Source organism: Acanthaster planci, unplaced genomic scaffold, assembly GCF_054643075.1.
Source record: "Acanthaster planci isolate LZ-2023a unplaced genomic scaffold, COTS_SCS Contig263, whole genome shotgun sequence".
Classification (NCBI taxonomy): Eukaryota; Metazoa; Echinodermata; class Asteroidea; order Valvatida; family Acanthasteridae; genus Acanthaster; species Acanthaster planci.
Genome location: NW_028257881.1, coordinates 925 through 20342, shown reverse-complemented (window position 1 = coordinate 20342; position 19418 = coordinate 925). Strand labels below are relative to the sequence as shown.

At 49.6% G+C, this 19418-nt stretch overlaps 1 long non-coding RNA gene across 1 annotated transcript; it reads right to left on the bottom strand.

Moving 5' to 3' along the window:
* Nucleotides 1-2130: 2130 nt before the first annotated feature.
* Nucleotides 2131-10267, bottom strand: LOC147794952 (uncharacterized). The gene is made up of 2 exons (XR_015424193.1): nucleotides 9819-10267; nucleotides 2131-2296 (listed from the first exon to the last, which is right to left on the bottom strand). It is a non-coding gene; the product is annotated as an uncharacterized LOC147794952 (long non-coding RNA).
* Nucleotides 10268-19418: the final 9151 nt, after the last annotated feature.

Here is a 19418-nt window from a genome sequence, read left to right as displayed (position 1 = left end):
AGGAAGGAGGGACAGGAAGGAAGGAAGGAAGGAGGGACAGGAAGGAAGGAGGGACAGGAAGGAAGGAGGGACAGGAAGGAAGGAGGGACATGAAGGAAGGAGGGACAGGAAGGAAGGAGGGACAGGAAGGAAGGAGGGACAGGAAGGAAGGAGGGACAGGAAGGAAGGAAGGAGGGACAGGAAGGAAGGAGGGACAGGAAGGAAGGATGGACAGGAAGGAAGGAAGGAAGGAGGGACAGGAAGGAAGGAAGGAGGGACCGGAAGGAAGGAAGGAAGGAGGGACAGGAAGGAAGGAGGGACAGGAAGGAAGGAGGGACAGGAAGAAAGGAGGGACAGGAAGGAAGGAGGGACAGGAAGGAAGGAGGGACAGGAAGGAAGATGGGACAGGAAGGAAGGAGGGACAGGAAAGAAGGAGGGACAGGAAAGAAGAAAGGAGGGACAGGAAGGAAGGAAGGAGGGACAGGAAGGAAGGAAGGAATGACAGGAAGGAAGGAGGGACAGACAGGAAGGAAGGAGGGACAGGAAGGAAGGAAGGACAGGAAGGAAGGAAGGAGGGAAAGGAAGGAAGGAAGGAGGGACAGAAAGGAAGAGGGAAGGAGGGGACAGGAAGGAAGGAAGGAGGGACAGGAAGGAAGGAAGGAGGGACAGGAAGGAAGGAAGGAGAGGGACAGGAAGGAAGGAAGGAGGGACAGGAAGGAAGGAAGGACAGGAAGAAGGAGGGACAGGAAGGAAGGAAGGAGGGACAGGAAGGAAGGAGGGACAGGAAGGAAGGAGGGACAGGAAGGAAGGAGGGACAGGAAGGAATGAGGGACAGGAAGGAAAGAGGGAGGGACAGGAAGGAAAGAAGGAGGGACAGGAAGGAAGGAAGGAGGGACAGGAAGGAACGAAGGAGGGACAGGAAGGAAGGAGGGACAGGAAGGAAGGAGGGACAGGAAGGAAGGAGGGACAGGAAGGAAGGAGGGACAGGAAGGAAGGAGGGACAGGAAGGAAAGAAGGAAGGAAGGAAGGAAGGAAGGAAGGACTCACAAAACGCAGACAACAGATAACAGGACAAACGTGATCTCGCAAGGGCAGGGCCGATCACTTCCTGAGGGTAGCAAGAGCTACCCCTGCTACCCGCAACAAAAAAAAAAGATACACTACTCAACTTAGTCATCGGGCAGTCGCACATCCAGTCAGCCAGGCAGTCGCACATCCAGTCAGTATCTGCAGAAAAACAAAAAAGACTAAAGCGCAAGTTTAAACATGAAAACACAACAATTTTAGAGGAATTAAACATGAAAAAAAAAACAATACCAGAGGAATTAAATAGCCAAAAAATAAGCACCTAATTAAACGAAGGACTCACAAAACGCAGACAACAGATAACAGGACAAACGTGATCTCGCAAGGGCAGGGCCGATCACTTCCTGAGGGTAGCAAGAGCTACCCCTGCTACCCGCAACAAAAAAAAAAAAAGATAAACTACTCAACTTAGTCATCGGGCAGTCGCACATCCAGTCAGCCAGGCAGTCGCACATCCAGTCAGTATCTGCAGAAAAACAAAAAAGACTAAAGCGCAAGTTTAAACATGAAAAAACAACAATTTTAGAGGAATTAAACATGAAAAAACAACAATACCAGAGGAATTAAATAGCCAAAAAATAAGCACCTAATTAAACGAAGGACCCACAAAACGCAGACAACAGATAACAGGACAAACGTGATCTCGCAAGGGCAGGGCCGATCACTTCCTGAGGGTAGCAAGAGCTACCCCTGCTACCGCAACAAAAAAAAAAAAGATAAACTACTCAACTTAGTCATCGGGCAGTCGCACATCCAGTCAGCCAGGCAGTCGCACATCCAGTCAGTATCTGCAGAAAAACCAAAAAGGACTAAAGCGCAAGTTTAAACATGAAAAAACAACAATTTTAGAGGAATTAAACATGAAAAAACAACAATACCAGAGGAATTAAATAGCCAAAAAATAAGCACCTACTTACACGAAGGACTCACAAAACGCAGACAACAGAAAACAGGACAAAACGTGATCTTGCAAGGGCAGGGCCGATCACTTCCTGAGGGTAGCAAGAGCTACCCCTGCTACCCGCAACAAAAAAAAAAGATAAACTACTCAACTTAGTCATCGGGCAGTCGCACATCCAGTCAGCCAGGCAGTCGCACATCCAGTCAGTATCTGCAGAAAAACAGAAAAGACTAAAGCGCAAGTTTAAATATGAAAAAACAACAATTTTAGAGGAATTAAACATGAAAAAACAACAATTTCAGAGGAATTAAATTGCCGAAAAATAAGCACCTAATTAAAAGAAGGACTCACAAAACGCAGACAACAGTATAAAAGGGACAAACATGATCTCGCAAGGGACAGGAAGGAAGGAGGGACAGGGAAGGAAGGAGGGACAGGAAGAAAGGAGGGGACAGGAAGGAAGGAGGGACAGGAAGAAAGGAGGGACAGGAAGGAAGCAACGAGGGACAGGAAGAAAGGAGGGACAGGAAGGGAAGGAAGGAGGGACAGGAAGGAAGGAGGGACAGGAAGGAAGGAGGGACAGGAAGGAAGGAGGGACAGGAAGAAAGGAGGGACTGGAAGGAAGCAACGAGGGACAGGAAAGAAAGCAACGAGGGACAGGAAGAAAGGAGGGACAGGAAGGAATGAAGGAGGGACAGGAAGGAATGAAGGAGGGGACAGGAAGGAAGGAAGGAGGGACATGAAGGAAGGAGGGACAGGAAGGAAGGAAGGAGGGACAGGAAGGAAGGAAGGAGGGACAGGAAGAAGGAAGGAGGGACAGGAAAGAAGGAAGGAGGGACAGGAAGGAAGGAAGGAGGGACAGGAAGGAAGGAAGGAAGGAGGGACAGGAAGGAAGAAGGGACAGGAAGGAAGGAAGGAGGGACAGGAAGGAAGGAGAGGGACAGGAAAGGAAGGAGGGACAGGAAGGAAGGAGGGACAGGAAGGAAGGAGGGACAGGAAGGAAGGAGGGGACAGGAAGGAAGGAAGGAGGGACAGGAAGGAAGGAGGGACAGGAAGGAAGGAAGGATGGACATGAAGGAAGGAAGGAAGGAGGGACAGGAAGGAAGGAAGGAGGGACAGGAAGGAAGGAAGGAAGGAAGGAGGGACAGGAAGGAAGGAGGGACAGGAAGGAAGGAGGGACAGGAAGAAAGGAGGGACAGGAAGGAAGGAGGGACAGGAAGGAAGGAGGGACAGGAAGGAAGGAGGGACAGGAAGGAAGATGGGACAGGAAGGAAGGAAGGGGGGACAGGAAGGAAGGAAGGAGGGACAGGAAGGAGGGACAGGAAGGAAGGAGGGACAGGAAGGAAGGAAGGAGGGACAGGAAGATAGGAAGGAGGGACAGGAAGGAAGGAGGAACAGGAAGGAAGGAAGGAGGGACAGGAAGGAAGGAGGGACAGGAAGGAAGGAGGGACAGGAAGGAAGGAGGGACAGGAAGGAAGGAGGGACAGGAAGGAAGGAGGGACAGGAAGGAAGAGGGACAGGAAGGAAGGAGGGACTGGAAGGAAGGAGGGACAGGAAAGAAGGAGGGACAGGAGGGACAGGAAGGAAGGAAGGAGGGACAGGAAGGAAGGAAGGAAGGAAGGAAGGAGGGACAGGAAGGAAGGAGGGACAGGAAGGAAGGAGGGACAGGAAGAAAGGAGGGACAGGAAGGAAGGAGGGACAGGAAGGAAGGAGGGACAGGAAGGAAGATGGGGACAGGAAGGAAGGAGGGACAGGAAGGAAAGAAGGAGGGACAGGAAAGAAGAAAGGAGGGACAGGAAGGAAGGAAGGAGGGACAGGAAGGAAGGAAGGAATGACAGGAAGGAAGGAGGGGACAGGAAGGAAGGAGGGACAGGAAGGAAGGAGGGACAGGAAAGAAGGAAGGACAGGAAGGAAGGAAGGAGGGAAAGGAAGGAAGGAAGGAGGGACAGGAAGGAAGGAAGGAAGGAGGGACAGGAAGGAAGGAAGGAAGGAGGGACAGGAAGGAAGGAAGGAGGGACAGGAAGGAAGGAAGGAGGGACAGGAAGGAAGGAAGGAGGGACAGGAAGGAAGGAAGGAGGGACAGGAAGGAAGGAAGGAGGGACAGGAAGGAAAGGAAGGACAGGAAGGAAGGAGGGACAGGAAGGAAGGAAGGAGGGACAGGAAGGAAGGAGGGACAGGAAGGAAGGAGGGACAGGAAGGAAGGAGGGACAGGAAGGAAGGAAGGAGGGACAGGAAGGAAGGAGGGACAGGAAGGAAGGAGGGGACAGGAAGGAAGGAGGGACAGGAAGGAAGGAGGGACAGGAAGGAAAGAGGGAGGGACAGGAAGGAAAGAAGCAGGGACAGGAAGGAAGGAAGGAGGGACAGGAAGGAACGAAGGAGGGAGAGGAAGGAAGGAGGGACAGGAAGGGAAGGAAGGACAGGAAGGAAGGAGGGACAGGAAGGAAAGAAGGAAGGAAGGAAGGAAGGAAGGAAGGACTCACAAAACGCAGACAACAGATAACAGGACAAACGTGATCTCGCAAGGGCAGGGCCGATCACTTCCTGAGGGTAGCAAGAGCTACCCCTGCTACCCGGAACAAAAAAAAAAAAGATAAACTACTCAACTTAGTCATCGGGCAGTCGCACATCCAGTCAGCCAGGCAGTCGCACATCCAGTCAGTATCTGCAGAAAAACAAAAAAGACTAAAGCGCAAGTTTTAAACATGAAAAAACAACAAATTTAGAGGAATTAAACATGAAAAAAAAACAATTTCAGAGGAATTAAATTGAAGAAAAATAAGCACCTAATTAAACGAAGGACTCACAAAACGCAGACAACAGATAACAGGACAAACATGATCTCGCAAGGGACAGGAAGGAAGGAGGGACAGGAAGGAAGGAGGGACAGGAAGGAAGGAGGGACAGGAAGGAAGGAGGGACAGGAAGAAAAGAGGGACAGGAAGGAAGGAAGGAGGGACAGGAAGAAAGGAGGGACAGGAAGGAAGGAAGGAGGGACAGGAAGGAATGAAGGAGGGACAGGTAGGAAGGAAGGAGGGACAGGAAGGAAAGAGGGACAGGAAGGAAGGATGGAAGGACAGAAAGGAAGGAAGGACAGGAAGGAATGAAGGAGGGACAGGAAGGAAGGAAGGAGGGACATGAAGGAAGGAGGGACAGGAAGGAAGGAAGGAGGGACAGGAAGGAAGGAAGGAGGGACAGGAAGGACGGAAGGAGGGACAGGAGAGAAGGAAGGAGGGACAGGAAGGAAGGAAGGAGGGACAGGAAGGAAGGAAGGAAGGAGGGACAGGAAGGAAGGAGGGACAGGAAGGAAGGAAGGAGGGACAGGAAGGAAGGAGGGACAGGAAGGAAGGAGGGACAGGAAGGAAGGAGGGACAGGAAGGAAGGAGGGACAGGAAGGAAGGAGGGACAGGAAGGAAGGAAGGAGGGACAGGAAGGAAGGAGGGACAGGAAGGAAGGATGGACAGGAAGGAAGGAAGGAAGGAGGGACAGGAAGGAAGGAAGGAGGGACCGGAAGGAAGGAAGGAAGGAGGGACAGGAAGGAAGGAGGGACAGGAAGGAAGGAGGGACAGGAAGAAAGGAGGGACAGGAAGGAAGGAGGGACAGGAAGGAAGGAGGGACAGGAAGGAAGATGGGACAGGAAGGAAGTAGGGACAGGAAAGAAGGAGGGACAGGAAAGAAGAAAGGAGGGACAGGAAGGAAGGAAGGAGGGACAGGAAGGAAGGAAGGAATGACAGGAAGGAAGGAGGGACAGGAAGGAAGGAGGGACAGGAAGGAAGGAGGGACAGGAAGGAAGGAAGGACAGGAAGGAAGGAAGGAGGGAAAGGAAGGAAGGAAGGAGGGACAGAAAGGAAGGAAGGAGGGACAGGAAGGAAGGAAGGAGGGACAGGAAGGAAGGAAGGAGGGACAGGAAGGAAGGAAGGAGGGACAGGAAGGAAGGAAGGAGGGACAGGAAGGAAGGAAGGAGGGACAGGAAGGAAGGAAGGACAGGAAGGAAGGAGGGACAGGAAGGAAGGAAGGAGGGACAGGAAGGAAGGAGGGACAGGAAGGAAGGAGGGACAGGAAGGAAGGAGGGACAGGAAGGAATGAGGGACAGGAAGGAAAGAGGGAGGGACAGGAAGGAAAGAAGGAGGGACAGGAAGGAAGGAAGGAGGGACAGGAAGGAAGGAAGGAGGGACAGGAAGGAAGGAGGGACAGGTAGGAAGGAGGGACAGGAAGGAAGGAGAGACAGGAAGGAAGGAGGGACAGGAAGGAAGGAGGGACAGGAAGGAAAGAAGGAAGGAAGGAAGGAAGGAAGGAAGGACTCACAAAACGCAGACAACAGATAACAGGACAAACGTGATCTCGCAAGGGCAGGGCCGATCACTTCCTGAGGGTAGCAAGAGCTACCCCTGCTACCCGCAACAACAAAAAAAGATACACTACTCAACTTAGTCATCGGCAGTCGCACATCCAGTCAGCCAGGCAGTCGCACATCCAGTCAGTATCTGCAGAAAAACAAAAAAGACTAAAGCGCAAGTTTAAACATGAAAACACAACAATTTTAGAGGAATTAAACATGAAAAAAAAACAATACCAGAGGAATTAAATAGCCAAAAAATAAGCACCTAATTACACGAAGGACTCACAAAACGCAGACAACAGATAACAGGACAAACGTGATCTCGCAAGGGCAGGGCCGATCACTTCCTGAGGGTAGCAAGAGCTACCCCTGCTACCCGCAACAAAAAAAAAAAAGATAAACTACTCAACTTAGTCATCGGGCAGTCGCACATCCAGTCAGCCAGGCAGTCGCACATCCAGTCCAGTATCTGCAGAAAAACCAAAAAAGACCTAAAGCGCAAGTTTAAACATGAAAAAACAACAATTTTTAGAGGAATTAAACATGAAAAAACAACAATACCAGAGGAATTAAATAGCCAAAAAATAAGCACCTAATTAAACGAAGGACCCACAAAACGCAGACAACAGATAACAGGACAAACGTGATCTCGCAAGGGCAGGGCCGATCACTTCCTGAGGGTAGCAAGAGCTACCCCTGCTACCCGCAACAAAAAAAAAAAAAGATAAACTACTCAACTTAGTCATCGGGCAGTCGCACATCCAGTCAGCCAGGCAGTCGCACATCCAGTCAGTATCTGCAGAAAAACCAAAAAGGACTAAAGCGCAAGTTTAAACATGAAAAAACAACAATTTTAGAGGAATTAAACATGAAAAAACAACAATACCAGAGGAATTAAATAGCCAAAAAATAAGCACCTAATTACACGAAGGACTCACAAAACGCAGACAACAGATAACAGGACAAACGTGATCTCGCAAGGGCAGGGCCGATCACTTCCTGAGGGTAGCAAGAGCTACCCCTGCTACCCGCAACAAAAAAAAAAGATACACTACTCAACTTAGTCATCGGGCAGTCGCACATCCAGTCAGCCAGGCAGTCGCACATCCAGTCAGTATCTGCAGAAAAACAAAACAGACTAAAGCGCAAGTTTAAATATGAAAAAACAACAATTTTAGAGGAATTAAACATGAAAAAACAACAATTTCAGAGGAATTAAATAGCCAAAAAATAAGCACCTAATTAAACGAAGGACTCACAAAACGCAGACAACAGATAAAAGGACAAACATGATCTCGCAAGGGACAGGAAGGAAGGAGGGACAGGAAGGAAGGAGGGACAGGAAGAAAGGAGGGGCAGGAAGGAAGGAGAGAGAGGAGGAAAGGAGAGACAGGAAGGAAGCAACGAGGGACAGGAAGAAAGGAGGGACAGGAAGGAAGGAAGGAGGGACAGGAAGGAAGGAGGGACAGGAAGGAAGGAGGGACAGGAAGGAAGGAGGGACAGGAAGAAAGGAGGGACTGGAAGGAAGCAACGAGGGACAGGAAGAAAGCAACGAGGGACAGGAAGAAAGGAGGGACAGGAAGGAAGGAAGGAGGGACAGGAAGGAATGAAGGAGGGACAGGAAGGAAGGAAGGAGGGACATGAAGGAAGGAGGGACAGGAAGGAAGGAAGGAGGGACAGGAAGGAAGGAAGGAGGGACAGGAAGGAAGGAAGGAGGGACAGGAAAGAAGGAAGGAGGGACAGGAAGGAAGGAAGGAGGGACAGGAAGGAAGGAAGGAAGGAGGGACAGGAAGGAAGAAGGGACAGGAAGGAAGGAAGGAGGGACAGGAAGGAAGGAGGGACAGGAAGGAAGGAGGGACAGGAAGGAAGGAGGGACAGGAAGGAAGGAGGGACAGGAAGGAAGGAGGGACAGGAAGGAAGGAAGGAGGGACAGGAAGGAAGGAGGGACAGGAAGGAAGGAAGGATGGACAGGAAGGAAGGAAGGAAGGAGGGACAGGAAGGAAGGAAGGAGGGACAGGAAGGAAGGAAGGAAGGAAGGAGGGACAGGAAGGAAGGAGGGACAGGAAGGAAGGAGGGACAGGAAGAAAGGAGGGACAGGAAGGAAGGAGGGACAGGAAGGAAGGAGGGACAGGAAGGAAGGAGGGACAGGAAGGAAGATGGGACAGGAAGGAAGGAGGGACAGGAAAGAAGGAGGGACAGGAAAGAAGGAGGGACAGGAAGGAAGGAAGGAGGGACAGGAAGGAAGGAAGGAATGACAGGAAGGAAGGAGGGACAGGAAGGAAGGAGGGACAGGAAGGAAGGAGGGACAGGAAGGAAGGAAGGACAGGAAGGAAGGAAGGAGGGAAAGGAAGGAAGGAAGGAGGGACAGGAAGGACGGAAGGAGGGACAGGAAGGAAGGAAGGAGGGACAGGAAGGAAGGAAGGAGGGACAGGAAGGAAGGAAGGAGGGACAGGAAGGAAGGAAGGAGGGACAGGAAGGAAGGAAGGAGGGACAGGAAGGAAGGAGGGACAGGAAGGAAGGAGGGACAGGAAGGAAGGAAGGAGGGACAGGAAGGAAGGAGGGACAGGAAGGAAGGAGGGACAGGAAGGAAGGAGGGACAGGAAGGAAGGAGGGACAGGAAGGAAGGAGGGACAGGAAGGAAGGAGGGACAGGAAGGAAGGAGGGACAGGAAGGAAGGAGGGACAGGAAGGAAAGAGGGAGGGACAGGAAGGAAAGAAGGAGGGACAGGAAGGAAGGAAGGAGGGACAGGAAGGAACGAAGGAGGGACAGGAAGGAAGGAGGGACAGGAAGGAAGGAGGGACAGGAAGGAAGGAGGGACAGGAAGGAAGGAGGGACAGGAAGGAAGGAGGGACAGGAAGGAAAGAAGGAAGGAAGGAAGGAAGGAAGGACTCACAAAACGCAGACAACAGATAACAGGACAAACGTGATCTCGCAAGGGCAGGGCCGATCACTTCCTGAGGGTAGCAAGAGCTACCCCTGCTACCCGCAACAACAAAAAAAGATACACTACTCAACTTAGTCATCGGGCAGTCGCACATCCAGTCAGCCAGGCAGTCGCACATCCAGTCAGTATCTGCAGAAAAACAAAAAAGACTAAAGCGCAAGTTTAAACATGAAAACACAACAATTTTAGAGGAATTAAACATGAAAAAAAAACAATACCAGAGGAATTAAATAGCCAAAAAATAAGCACCTAATTACACGAAGGACTCACAAAACGCAGACAACAGATAACAGGACAAACGTGATCTCGCAAGGGCAGGGCCGATCACTTCCTGAGGGTAGCAAGAGCTACCCCTGCTACCCGCAACAAAAAAAAAAAAGATAAACTACTCAACTTAGTCATCGGGCAGTCGCACATCCAGTCAGCCAGGCAGTCGCACATCCAGTCAGTATCTGCAGAAAAACCAAAAAGACTAAAGCGCAAGTTTAAACATGAAAAAACAACAATTTTAGAGGAATTAAACATGAAAAAACAACAATACCAGAGGAATTAAATAGCCAAAAAATAAGCACCTAATTAAACGAAGGACTCACAAAACGCAGACAACAGATAACAGGACAAACGTGATCTCGCAAGGGCAGGGCCGATCACTTCCTGAGGGTAGCAAGAGCTACCCCTGCTACCCGCAACAAAAAAAAAAAAGATAAACTACTCAACTTAGTCATCGGGCAGTCGCACATCCAGTCAGCCAGGCAGTCGCACATCCAGTCAGTATCTGCAGAAAAACCAAAAAGACTAAAGCGCAAGTTTAAACATGAAAAAACAACAATTTTAGAGGAATTAAACATGAAAAAACAACAATACCAGAGGAATTAAATAGCCAAAAAATAAGCACCTAATTACACGAAGGACTCACAAAACGCAGACAACAGATAACAGGACAAACGTGATCTCGCAAGGGCAGGGCCGATCACTTCCTGAGGGTAGCAAGAGCTACCCCTGCTACCCGCAACAAAAAAAAAAGATACACTACTCAACTTAGTCATCGGGCAGTCGCACATCCAGTCAGCCAGGCAGTCGCACATCCAGTCAGTATCTGCAGAAAAACAAAACAGACTAAAGCGCAAGTTTAAATATGAAAAAACAACAATTTTAGAGGAATTAAACATGAAAAAACAACAATTTCAGAGGAATTAAATAGCCAAAAAATAAGCACCTAATTAAACGAAGGACTCACAAAACGCAGACAACAGATAAAAGGACAAACATGATCTCGCAAGGGACAGGAAGGAAGGAGGGACAGGAAGGAAGGAGGGACAGGAAGAAAGGAGGGACAGGAAGGAAGGAGGGACAGGAAGAAAGGAGGGACAGGAAGGAAGCAACGAGGGACAGGAAGAAAGGAGGGACAGGAAGGAAGGAAGGAGGGACAGGAAGGAAGGAGGGACAGGAAGGAAGGAGGGACAGGAAGGAAGGAGGGACAGGAAGAAAGGAGGGACAGGAAGGAAGCAACGAGGGACAGGAAGAAAGCAACGAGGGACAGGAAGAAAGGAGGGACAGGAAGGAAGGAAGGAAGGACAGGAAGGAATGAAGGAGGGACAGGTAGGAAGGAAGGAGGGACAGGAAGGAAAGAGGGAGAGGAAGGAAGGAAGGAGGGACAGGAAGGAAGGAAGGAGGGACAGGAAGGAAGGAAGGAGGGACAGGAAAGAAGGAAGGAAGGACAGGAAGGAATGAAGGAGGGACAGGTAGGAAGGAAGGAGGGACAGGAAGGAAAGAGGGACAGGAAGGAAGGATGGAAGGACAGGAAGGAAGGAGGGACAGGAAGGAAGGAGGGACAGGAAGGAAGGAGGGACAGGAAGGAAGGAGGGACAGGAAGAAAGGAGGGACAGGAAGGAAGGAGGGACAGGAAGGAAGGAGGGACAGGACGGAAGGAAGGATGGACAGGAAGGAGGGAGGGAAGGAGGGTCAGGAAGGAGGGAAGGAGGGGCAGGAAGGAGGGAAGGGAGGGGGGACAGGAAGGAAGGGGAGGCAGGAAGGAAGGAGAGACAGGAAGGAAGGAGGGACAGGAAGGAAGGAGGGACAGGAAGGAAGGAGGGACAGGAAGGAAGGAGGGACAGGAAGGAAGGAGGGACAGGAAAGAAGGAGGGACAGGAAAGAAGAAAGGAGGGACAGGAAGGAAGGAAGGAGGGACAGGAAGGAAGGAAGGAATGACAGGAAGGAAGGAGGGACAGGAAGGAAGGAGAGACAGGAAGGAAGGAGGGACAGGAAGGAAGGAAGGACAGGAAGGAAGGAAGGAGGGACAGGAAGGAAGGAAGGAGGGACAGGAAGGAAGGAAGGAGGGACAGGAAGGAAGGAAGGAGGGACAGGAAGGAAGGAAGGAGGGACAGGAAGGAAGGAGGGACAGGAAGGAAGGAAGGAGGGACAGGAAGGAAGGAAGGACAGGAAGGAAGGAGGGACAGGAAGGAAGGAAGGAGGGACAGGAAGGAAGGAGGGACAGGAAGGAAGGAGGGACAGGAAGGAAGGAGGGACAGGAAGGAAGGAGGGACAGGAAGGAAGGAGGGACAGGAAGGAAGGAGGGACAGGAAGGAAGGAGGGACAGGAAGGAAGGAGGGACAGGAAGGAAAGAGGGAGGGACAGGAAGGAAAGAAGGAGGGACAGGAAGGAAGGAAGGAGGGACAGGAAGGAAGGAAGGAGGGACAGGAAGGAAGGAGGGACAGGAAGGAAGGAGGGACAGGAAGGAAGGAGGGACAGGAAGGAAGGAGGGACAGGAAGGAAGGAGGGACAGGAAGGAAAGAAGGAAGGAAGGAAGGAAGGAAGGAAGGAAGGACTCACAAAACGCAGACAACAGATAACAGGACAAACGTGATCTCGCAAGGGCAGGGCCGATCACTTCCTGAGGGTAGCAAGAGCTACCCCTGCTACCCGCAACAAAAAAAAAAGATAAACTACTCAACTTAGTCATCGGGCAGTCGCACATCCAGTCAGCCAGGCAGTCGCACATCCAGTCAGTATCTGCAGAAAAACAAAAAAGACTAAAGCGCAAGTTTAAACATGAAAAAACAACAAGTTTAGACGAATTAAGCATGAAAAAACAACAATACCAGAGGAATTAAATAGCCGAAAAATAAGCACCTAATTAAACGAAGGACTCACAAAACGCAGACAACAGATAACAGGACAAACATGATCTCGCAAGGGACAGGAAGGAAGGAGGGACAGGAAGGAAGGAGGGACAGGAAGGAAGGAGGGACAGGAAGGAAGGAGGGACAGGAAGAAAGGAGGGACAGGAAGGAAGGAAGGAGGGACAGGAAGAAAGGAGGGACAGGAAGGAAGGAAGGAGGGACAGGAAGGAAGGAAGGAGGGACAGGAAGGAATGAAGGAGGGACAGGAAGGAAGGAGGGACAGGAAGGAAGGAGGGACAGGAAGGAAGGATGGAAGGACAGGAAGGAAGGAGGGACAGGAAGGAATGAAGGAGGGACAGGAAGGAAGGAGGGACAGGAAGGAAGGAGGGACAGGAAGGAAGGAAGGAGGGACAGGAAGGAAGGAAGGAGGGACAGGAAGGAAGGAAGGAGGAACACGAAGGAAGGAAGGAGGGACAGGAAGGAAGGAAGGAGGAACAGGAAGGAAGGAAGGAAGGAGGGACAGGAAGGAAGGAGGAACAGGAAGGAAGGAAGGAAGGAGGGACATGAAGGAAGGAGGGACAGGAAGGAAGGAGGGACAGGAAGGAGGGACAGGAAGGAAGGAGGGACAGGAAGGAAGGAAGGAGGGACAGGAAGGAAGGAGGGACAGGAAGGAAGGAAGGATGGACAGGAAGGAAGGAAGGAAGGAGGGACAGGAAGGAAGGAAGGAAGGAAGAAGGGACAGGAAGGAAGGAGGGACAGGAAAGAAGGAGGGACAGGAAGAAAGGAGGGACAGGAAGGAAGGAGGGACAGGAAGGAAGGAGGGACAGGTAGGAAGATGGGACAGGAAGAAAGGAGGGACAGGAAAGAAGGAGGGACAGGAAAGAAGGAGGGACAGGAAGGAAGAAAGGAGGGACAGGAAGGAAGGAAGGAGGGACAGGAAGGAAGGAGGGACAGGAAGGAAGGAGGGACAGGAAGGAAGGAAGGACAGGAAGGAAGGAAGGAGGGAAAGGAATGAAGGAAGGAGGGACAGGAAGGAAGGAAGGAGGGACAGGAAGGAAGGAAGGAGGGACAGGAAGGAAGGAAGGAGGACAGGAAGGAAGGAAGGAGGGACAGGAAGGAAGGAAGGAGGGACAGGAAGGAAGGAAGGACAGGAAGGAAGGAAGGAAGGAGGGAAAGGAAGGAAGGAAGGAGGGACAGGAAGGAAGGAAGGAGGGACAGGAAGGAAGGAGGGACAGGAAGGAAGGAGGGACAGGAAGGAAGGAGGGAGGGACAGGAAGGAAGGAGGGACAGGAAGGAAGGAGGGACAGGAAGGAAGGAGGGACAGGAAGGAAGGAGGGACAGGAAGGAAGGAGGGACAGGAAGGAAGGAGGGACAGGAAGGAAGGAGGGACAGGAAGGAAAGAAGGAAGGAAGGAAGGAAGGAAGGAAGGACTCACAAAACGCAGACAACAGATAACAGGACAAACGTGATCTCGCAAGGGCAGGGCCGATCACTTCCTGAGGGTAGCAGGAGCTACCCCTGCTACCCAGAACCCCCCAAAAAAAGATAAACTACTCAACTTAGTCATCGGGCAGTCGCACATCCAGTCAGCCAGGCAGTCGCACATCCAGTCAGTATCTGCAGAAAAACAAAAAAGACTAAAGCGCAAGTTTAAACATGAAAAAACAACAATTTTAGAGGAATTAAACATGAAAAAACAACAATTTCAGAGGAATTAAATTGCCAAAAAATAAGCACCTAATTAAACGAAGGACTCACAAAACGCAGACAACAGATAACAGGACAAACGTGATCTCGCAAGGGCAGGGCTGATCACTTCCTGAGGGTAGCAAGAGCTACCCCTGCTACCCGCAACAAAAAAAAGATAAACTACTCAACTTAGTCATCGGGCAGTCGCACATCCAGTCAGCCAGGCAGTCGCACATCCAGTCAGTATCTGCAGAAAAACAAAAAAGACTAAAGCGCAAGTTTAAACATGAAAAAACAACAATTTTAGAGGAATTAAACATGAAAAAACAACAATACCAGAGGAATTAAATAGCCAAAAAATAAGCACCTAATTAAACGAAGGACTCACAAAACGCAGACAACAGATAACAGGACAAACGTGATCTCGCAAGGGCAGGGCCGATCACTTCCTGAGGGTAGCAAGAGCTACCCCTGCTACCCGCAACAACAACAAAAAAAGATAAACTACTCAACTTAGTCATCGGGCAGTCGCACATCCAGTCAGCCAGGCAGTCGCACATCCAGTCAGTATCTGCAGAAAAACAAAAAGGACTAAAGCGCAAGTTTAAACATGAAAAAACAACAAATTTAGAGGAATTAAACATGAAAAAACAACAATACCAGAGGAATTAAATAGCCAAAAAATAAGCACCTAATTAAACGAAGGACTCACAAAACGCAGACAACAGATAACAGGACAAACGTGATCTCGCAAGGGCAGGGCCGATCACTTCCTGAGGGTAGCAAGAGCTACCACTGCTACCCGCAACAAAAAAAAAAAAGATAAACTACTCAACTTAGTCATCGGGCAGTCGCACATCCAGTCAGCCAGGCAGTCGCACATCCAGTCAGTATCTGCAGAAAAACCAAAAAGACTAAAGCGCAAGTTTAAACATGAAAAAACAACAATTTTAGAGGAATTAAACATGAAAAAACAACAATACCAGAGGAATTAAATAGCCAAAAAATAAGCACCTAATTAAACGAAGGACTCACAAAACGCAGACAACAGATAACAGGACAAACGTGATCTCGCAAGGGCAGGGCCGATCACTTCCTGAGGGTAGCAAGAGCTACCCCTGCTACCCGGAACCCCCCAAAAAAGATAAACTACTCAACTTAGTCATCGGGCAGTCGCACATCCAGTCAGCCAGGCAGTCGCACATCCAGTCAGTATCTGCAGAAAAACAAAAAAGACTAAAGCGCAAGTTTAAACATGAAAAAACAACAATTTTAGAGGAATTAAACATGAAAAAACAACAATTTCAGAGGAATTAAATTGCCAAAAAATAAGCACCTAATTAAACGAAGGACTCACAAAACGCAGACAACAGATAACAGGACAAACGTGATCTCGCAAGGGCAGGGCTGATCACTTCCTGAGGGTAGCAAGAGCTACCCCTTCCAACCGCAACAAAAAAAAGATAAACTACTCAACTTAGTCATCGGGCAGTCGCACATCCAGTCAGCCAGGCAGTCGCACATCCAGTCAGTATCTGCAGAAAAACAAAAAAGACTAAAGCGCAAGTTTAAACATGAAAAAACAACAATTTTAGAGGAATTAAACATGAAAAAAACAACAATACCAGAGGAATTAAATAGCCAAAAAATAAGCACCTAATTAAACGAAGGACTCACAAAACGCAGACAACAGATAACAGGACAAACGTGATCTCGCAAGGGCAGGGCCGATCACTTCCTGAGGGTAGCAAGAGCTACCCCTGCTACCCGCAACAACAAAAAAAAAAGATAAACTACTCAACTTAGTCATCGGGCAGTCGCACATCCAGTCAGCCAGGCAGTCGCACATCCAGTCAGTATCTGCAGAAAAACCAAAAAGACTAAAGCGCAAGTTTAAACATGAAAAAACAACAATTTTAGAGGAATTAAACATGAAAAAACAACAATTTCAGAGGAATTAAATAGCCAAAAAATAAGCACCTAATTAAACGAAGGACTCACAAAACGCAGACAACAGATAACAGGACAAACGTGATCTCGCAAGGGCAGGGCCGATCACTTCCTGAGGGTAGCAAGAGCTACCCCTGCTACCCGCAACAAAAAAAAAAAGATAAACTACTCAACTTAGTCATCGGGCAGTCGCACATCCAGTCAGCCAGGCAGTCGCACATCCAGTCAGTATCTGCAGAAAAACAAAAAAGACTAAAGCGCAAGTTTAAACATGAAAAAACAACAATTTTAGAGGAATTAAACATGAAAAAACAACAATACCAGAGGAATTAAATAGCCAAAAAATAAGCACCTAATTAAACGAAGGACTCACAAAACGCAGACAACAGATAACAGGACAAACATGATCTCGCAAGGGACAGGAAGGAAGGAGGGACAGGAAGGAAGGAGGGACAGGAAGGAAGGAAGGAGGGACAGGAAGGAAGGAAGGAGGGACAGGAAGGAAGGAGGGACAGGAAAGAAGGAAGGAGGGACAGGAAGGAAGGAAAGAGGGACAGGAAGGAAGGAAGGAGGGACAGGAAGGAAGGAAGGAGGGACAGGAAGGAAGGAAGGAGGGACAGGAAGGAAGGAGGGACAGGAAGGAAGGAGGGACAGGAAGGAAGGAGGGACAGGAAGGAAGGAGGGACAGGAAGGAAGGAGGGACAGGAAGGAAGGAGGGACAGGAAGGAAGGAGGGACAGGAAGGAAGGAGGGACAGGAAGGAAGGAGGGACAGGAAGGAAGGAGGGACAGGAAGGAAGGAAGGAGGGACAGGAAGGAAGGAGGGACAGGAAGGAAGGAGGGACAGGAAGGAAGGAGGGACAGGAAGGAAGGAGGGACAGGAAGGAAGGAGGGACAGGAAGGAAGGAGGGACAGGAAGGAAGGAGGGACAGGAAGGAAGGAGGGACAGGAAGAAAGGAGGGACAGGAAGGAAGGAGGGACAGGAAGGAAGGAGGGACAGGAAGGAAGGAGGGACAGGAAGGAAGGAAGGAGGGACAGGAAGGAAGGAGGGAGGGACAGGAAGGAAATAGGGAGGGACAGGAAGGAAAGAAGGAGGGACAGGAAGGAAGGAAGGAGGGACAGGAAGGAAGGAAGGAGGGACAGGAAGGAAGGAGGGACAGGAAGGAAGGAGGGACAGGAAGGAAGCAGGGACAGGAAGGATGGAGGGACAGGAAGGAAGGAAGGACAGGAAGGAAGGAGGGACAAGAAGGAAGCAGGGACAGGAAGGATGGAGGGACAGGAAGGAAGGAAGGACAGGAAGGAAGGAGGGACAGGAAGGAAGGAGGGACAGGAAGGAAGGAGGGACAGGAAGGAAGGAGGGACAGGAAGAAAGGAGGGACAGGAAGGAAGGAGGGACAGGAAGGAAGGAGGGACAGGAAGGAAGGAGGGACAGGAAGGAAGGAAGGAGGGACAGGAAGGAAGGAGGGAGGGACAGGAAGGAAAGAGGGAGGGACAGGAAGGAAAGAAGGAGGGACAGGAAGGAAGGAAGGAGGGACAGGAAGGAACGAAGGAGGGACAGGAAGGAAGGAGGGACAGGAAGGAAGGAGGGACAGGAAGGAAGGAGGGACAGGAAGGAAGGAAGGACAGGAAGGAAGGAGGGACAGGAAGGAAGGAGGGACAGGAAGGAAGCAGGGACAGGAAGGAAAGAGGGAGGGACAGGAAGGAAAGAAGTAGGGACAGGAATAAAGGAGGGACAGGAAGGAAGGAGGGACAGGAAGGAAGGAGGGACAGGAAGGAAGGAAGGACAGGAAGGAAGGAGGGACAGGAAGGAAGGAGGGACAGGAAGGAAGGAGGGACAGGAAGGAAAGAAGGAAGGAGGGAAGGAAGGAAGGAAGGAAGGACTCACAAAACGCAGACAACAGATAACAGGACAAACGTGATCTCGCAAGGGCAGGGCCGATCACTTCCTGAGGGTAGCAAGAGCTACCCCTGCTACCCGCAACAAAAAAAAAGATACACTACTCAACTTAGTCATCGGGCAGTCGCACATCCAGTCAGCCAGGCAGTCGCACATCCAGTCAGTATCTGCAGAAAAACAAAAAAGACTAAAGCGCAAGTTTAAACATGAAAACACAACAATTTTAGAGGAATTAAACATGAAAAAAAAAACAATACCAGAGGAATTAAATAGCCAAAAAATAAGCACCTAATTACACGAAGGACTCACAAAACGCAGACAACAGATAACAGGACAAACGTGATCTCGCAAGGGCAGGGCCGATCACTTCCTGAGGTAGCAAGAGCTACCCCTGCTACCCGCAACAAAAAAAAAGATAAACTACTCAACTTAGTCATCGGGCAGTCGCACATCCAGTCAGCCAGGCAGTCGCACATCCAGTCAGTATCTGCAGAAAAACAAAAAGGACTAAAGCGCAAGTTTAAACATGAAAAAACAACAAATTTAGAGGAATTAAACATGAAAAAACAACAATACCAGAGGAATTAAATAGCCAAAAAATAAGCACCTAATTAAACGAAGGACTCACAAAACGCAGACAACAGATAACAGGACAAACGTGATCTCGCAAGGGCAGGGCCGATCACTTCCTGAGGGTAGCAAGAGCTACCACTGCTACCCGCAACAAAAAAAAAAAAAAGATAAACTACTCAACTTAGTCATCGGGCAGTCGCACATCCAGTCAGCCAGGCAGTCGCACATCCAGTCAGTATCTGCAGAAAAACCAAAAAGACTAAAGCGCAAGTTTAAACATGAAAAAACAACAATTTTAGAGGAATTAAACATGAAAAAACAACAATACCAGAGGAATTAAATAGCCAAAAAATAAGCACCTAATTAAACGAAGGACTCACAAAACGCAGACAACAGATAACAGGACAAACGTGATCTCGCAAGGGCAGGGCCGATCACTTCCTGAGGGTAGCAGGAGCTACCCCTGCTACCCAGAACCCCCCAAAAAAAGATAAACTACTCAACTTAGTCATCGGGCAGTCGCACATCCAGTCAGCCAGGCAGTCGCACATCCAGTCAGTATCTGCAGAAAAACAAAAAAGACTAAAGCGCAAGTTTAAACATGAAAAAACAACAATTTTAGAGGAATTAAACATGAAAAAACAACAATTTCAGAGGAATTAAATTGCCAAAAAATAAGCACCTAATTAAACGAAGGACTCACAAAACGCAGACAACAGATAACAGGACAAACGTGATCTCGCAAGGGCAGGGCTGATCACTTCCTGAGGGTAGCAAGAGCTACCCCTGCTACCCGCAACAAAAAAAAGATAAACTACTCAACTTAGTCATCGGGCAGTCGCACATCCAGTCAGCCAGGCAGTCGCACATCCAGTCAGTATCTGCAGAAAAACAAAAAAGACTAAAGCGCAAGTTTAAACATGAAAAAACAACAATTTTAGAGGAA